General features: G+C 37.9%; 1 protein-coding gene across 1 annotated transcript in view; it reads left to right on the forward strand.

Annotated features, from left to right (window-relative positions):
• LOC137655518 (uncharacterized) overlaps positions 1 to 5,000 on the forward strand; it is a 179,832-nt gene that overhangs the window by 139,842 nt on the left and 34,990 nt on the right. The window lies entirely within an intron of this gene.

The following is a 5,000-nucleotide window of genomic DNA, read 5'->3' on the forward strand; positions in this document are numbered from 1 at the left end:
CTAATAAAAAATATTATACTGCTATTCTAACTGGTTATTTTCAAGTTCAATAGTAGATATTTTTGTTTAGCAAGTGTGAACACTTTTGAAATATTCTGTAAGAAATTATTCATTCCATCTAACCCTTTATTCAACATTCTCTCTACACATTTTCTGTTATAGAATTTACATAACAAAGGAGGGTAATACCAAAAAAAGAAATAGTAAGAAACAAAAATGATAAGAATAACAATTGGCGTGAATACCTAACCACCGAACACTAGTCACACTGAACCTCCAGTCAGGTCACCAAGTCAACTCAGACTCGAAAACCAAATGCAGAGTAATCTTCTCCATACTTCTCTTATTATTATTATTATTATTATTATTATTATTATTATTAATTGATAAATTACAACCCTAGTTGAAGAGCAGGATGCCATAAGCACATGGACCCAAGAGGGGAAAATAGCCCTGTGAGGAAAGGAAACAAGGAAAAATAAAACATCTTAAGAACATTAACAACATTTAAATAAATACTTCCTATATGAACTATAAATACTTTAACAGAAGAAGAGGAAGAGAAATTAGACAAAATAGTGTGCCCGAGTGTATACCTCAAGCAAGAGAGCTCTTCCTCTTCCTCTTACTCCTCTTCCTCTAACCCCCTTCCTTACCCTGGTTATCATTGTCACCTATGTACACAATCGCTCCAGCAATTAACTGGATGAATCTTATTTGTGATGTAAAGTCCCGAAGCTTTTCATCCGCATGATGTGATGAATCTGTGGCTTTCGGATTTCTTTTGATGGCGGGAAAGATGTTTATGTATCGATACAATCAAACTATCATAGGAGAGAGAGAGAGAGAGAGAGAGAGAGAGAGAGAGGAAGAGAGAGAGAGAAGAGAGAAAAAAGCTCTCTCTCTCTCTCTCTCTCTCTCTTCTCTCTCTGTGAGAGAGAGAGAGAGAGATAGAGATCATCACGTAAGCTTCTCTCTCTCTCTCTCTCTCTCTCTCTCTCTCTCTCTCTCTCTCTGCAACACACATATAAACCCATCCCTCTCTCTGTAAAACACACACCTTATAAATACATGTACAAACAAACTCACTCTTTCGCATGCACTAAGAACTAGACAAGTCTCTCTCTCTCTCTCTCTCTCTCTCTCTCTCTCTCTCTCTCTCTCTCTCTCTCTCTCTCTCTCTCGCAATGTACATGAATAATCCATTGGTGTTTAATCTTCTTATTCGACGTCTTAGCTTCTTGTTCATGTGCGCAGGGAATTTGCCCATCAGGCTGAAGCGAAAATAGCCTCAGGAAAGTATCGGGTCTGAAGAAAGTGGTTCAGGATACTTCCCTTTTCCTTCTTTTTTTTTTCTTGTTTCTTGTTTTCGTTGGTTCCCCTTCTCTTGCTCGTACAACCTTACTTTTTTGTTTTCTTTAGTAATATAATTATTGATTATAGCAATTACCTGATTATGAATTGTATTCATCTATGTATCAGAGAAAATAGTGCCATCAAATTCTACAAAAAAAAATAAAAAAATAAAAAAATAAATAAAAATATTGGAAACTTTAGGTTTGACGAAACTTATATTGAAACTTCAACTGGGCTCCATAGGGCACTAGAAGAGTTGGAAGACCCAGGCCTACATGGCTGAGGGACTACAAAACGTGAAGTAGGGGATGATGAATGAAGAAGTATTAATTGAAAAACTCAGGATAGAGGTGACTAGTGAAATCTAACCGAGGCCTTTTGCGTCAATAGACGTAGGAGGAGATGATGATGATGATAATGAACACATGATAATCAATTTTCTAATATCATTTGTACATGGCATTCATAATCAAGGTGCATTATTCTCAACAACAAAATATAAAACATATTTTCTTAGCTATTTTAAATGCTTGTCTATATAATATAAAATACATTGAAGTATCACTAAGGTTATGGTGGCCGATGTGGTAACGTCCCTGACTGGTGGACGCCAAACTGGGGTTCGAGTCCCGCTCAAACTCGCAGTTTCTTTGGTCGCTGCAACCTCACCATCCTTGTAAGCTAAGGATGGGGTATTTGGGGGAGCCTATAAGTCTATCGCCTGAGTCATCAGCACCCATTGCCTGGCCTTCCATAGTCTCAGCTTGGGTGGAGAGGGGGCTTGGGTGCTGATAGTTCAAGGGCCCGGCAAAGCCCCGTCCCCCGAAAAAAAAAAAAAAAAAAAAAAAAAAAAAAAAAAAAAAAAATTCTTCTCGTTTCCTATGGGTCTTACTGTGAGGTCCTATATTAACAGATGAAATGGAACCATAAACCATAGACTTTTTTAAAATAAAAGTTTCTCAGCAACCTCAAGGAGTTAAGAGGTTTTCTTGGGCTTGTTGGAAAAGTCTTAAGGTCCTAAGTGTGGCGGTGGGGAAGATGAGTGCACTAATTCAAGGTATAAGGGACAGGACGCGAAAATAAGGGGTATGCGTATATCAGGAACCACAAACAATTAAGAGGTGTTCTTAGGCTCGTTGAAAAGGTCTATGAAGGCTCGTTGTACATAGTACCCAACCCAAATCTTAGCCACCTTTTTGGGTCGGTGATCTCTAAACAGCGTTTTGTGTGACATGTATACATGGTCAGTCTCTAGGGCATTGTCCTGCTTGATAGGGCAATGTCACTAAATGTCACTGTCTCTTGCCTCTGCCATTCATGAGTGGCCTTTAAATGAGGATAACTTGGTTCAGTGAAGATAGCACTAAACCTTTGTCTTTCCTCCGCACAAATAAAAACCAACAAAGAGATGAAAATGAAAACTGTCGTGATAACAAACAAGCATTGGAAACCTTCACACGATTGTTCTGAAAATGTCTTCCATAACGCGTTTAGAAATATTTTATCACCGAAGAAAGAACACCTGCCGTTCTCTCTCTCTCTCTCTCTCTCTCTCTCTCTCTCTCTGGAGAAAACATGAATTCTCTCTCTCTCTCTCTCTATCTCTCTCTCTCTCTCTCTCTCTCTCTCTCTCTCTCTGGAGGAAACATATGAATTCTCTCTCTCTCTCTCTGGAGGAAACATATGAATTCTCTCTCTCTCTCTCTCTCTCCTCTCTCTCTCTCTCTCTCTCTCCTCTCTCTCTCTCTCTCTCTCTAGAGAAAACGTATGAATTATCTCTCTCTCTCTCTCTCTCTCTCTCTCTCTCTCTCTCTCTGGAGAAAACATATGAATTCCCCCTCTCTCTCTCTCTCTCTCTCTCTCTCTGGAGAAAACATATGAATTCTCTCTCTCTTCCTCTCTCTATCTCTCTCACTGGAAAAAACATATGAATTTCTCTCTCTCTCTCTCTCTCTCTCTCTCTCTCTCTCTCTCTCTCTCTCTCTCTCTCTCTCTCTCCAAATACTTGGAATAGACATCCAGCGGATGCAGTAAACAGTAACACGGTAAACGAGTTCAAGAATAGGTTAGACAAGGTCACAAAAATTCTAAATGCTTAAATTAAATCGCCCTACCGAAGAGCACAGTCTCCGTGGATGGACTAAAAAGTCTTTGAGCCATCCAAAATCCTTGTAACTTCTTGTAACTCTCTCTTTGGAGAGATATGAATTCTCTCTCTCTCTCTCTCTCTCTCTCTCTCTCTCTCTCTCTCTCTCTCTCTCTCTCTCTCTCTTTAATATCTTTGGAGAAAACATAAATTTTGAGACGCCATTTTCTATTCAAGCTAAACGTTGTTATATTAATTACCTAATTGTAACTCATTAGTTGTCATTAGAAAAACTATAATTACAATAGTACTTAGTAAAGAGAATCTCACCAGAATATGACTTAGCTGTAACTCAGACATCAGAACTTCTGGTATGGATTTTTTTTTTTCTGTTTATTGAAGAAAACTATTCTCTACAGATGTCGTGGAGTAGTGTGGGCTGAAGCGTATAAATCCTCAGGAGATTTATGGAACATATTATTTCAAATCCAGGGCTCTGACCTTTTCTACACTCAACTTTATATGTTTCTGTAGCTATGATACTGTGAATGATATATTTGTAGAGGTGGCTAGTATTGTTATTATTATCATTATTACTTGCAAAGCTACAACCCTAGTTGGAAAAGCAGGATGCAATAAGCCCAAGGGCTCCAACAGGAAAAATAGCCCAGTGAGGAAAGGAAATAAGGATAATACAATATTTTAAGAAGCGTAACAATATTGAAATAAATATGTCCTATATAAACTATAAAAACTTTAACAAAACATGAGGAAGAGACCTAAGATAGAACAGTGTGCTGGAGTGTACTTCAAGCAATAGAACTCTAACCCAAGACAGTGGAAGACCAAGGTACAAAGGTTAGGGCTCTACCCATGACTAGAGAACAATGGTTTGATTTTGACTATTACTGATATCATAAATTTAGGATAAGGTATAACCATAATTGGAAAAACCGAATACTTCAATCCTTGGGGAATGTTACCCACTGTGAAAAGCCAGTGATATGACAATAATTGTTGCGTAACCTGCTGCTGATTGGCCGACCGTTTTTTGTCTGCGTTGCTGATTGGCAGATGTGTCTACTTTTCAGCAAGTGCTTACATAAATCTCTAAGTCATACCTCCTGCACATAGTATACCTTTTTTAGATCACCGCACCTTTCCCTGGGGTAAAAATGTTCATCAGCAGAGTAGGATAATAAAGAGCTAATGTTCATGCAATACTCTTAGTGTATTTTTATATTGACTTAAAGAAACACGTTAATTGTTATATCTTTACCTTCAAATAAGTTCACTATACTTTTTGAATAACTAGAACTTAAAAAAAAAATGTAGGTTAGGATGAAGCTATAGATATGCAGAATTTTTTTAATGAAACTACTAAGAATAAAATATTAAAAAAAAACGAATGAGAGTTAAATAAAATTAAAGGGATCAGGGGGAAAGCGAATGGCAATTGACAAGATACTGTACCATACGTGCATCAAGGGGAAAGCGAATGGCGGTAGAAAAGGTACTGTACTGTACGTGTATCAAGGGAAAAGCGAATGGCAATTGA

Source organism: Palaemon carinicauda, chromosome 16, assembly GCF_036898095.1.
Source record: "Palaemon carinicauda isolate YSFRI2023 chromosome 16, ASM3689809v2, whole genome shotgun sequence".
Lineage (NCBI taxonomy): Eukaryota > Metazoa > Arthropoda > Malacostraca > Decapoda > Palaemonidae > Palaemon > Palaemon carinicauda.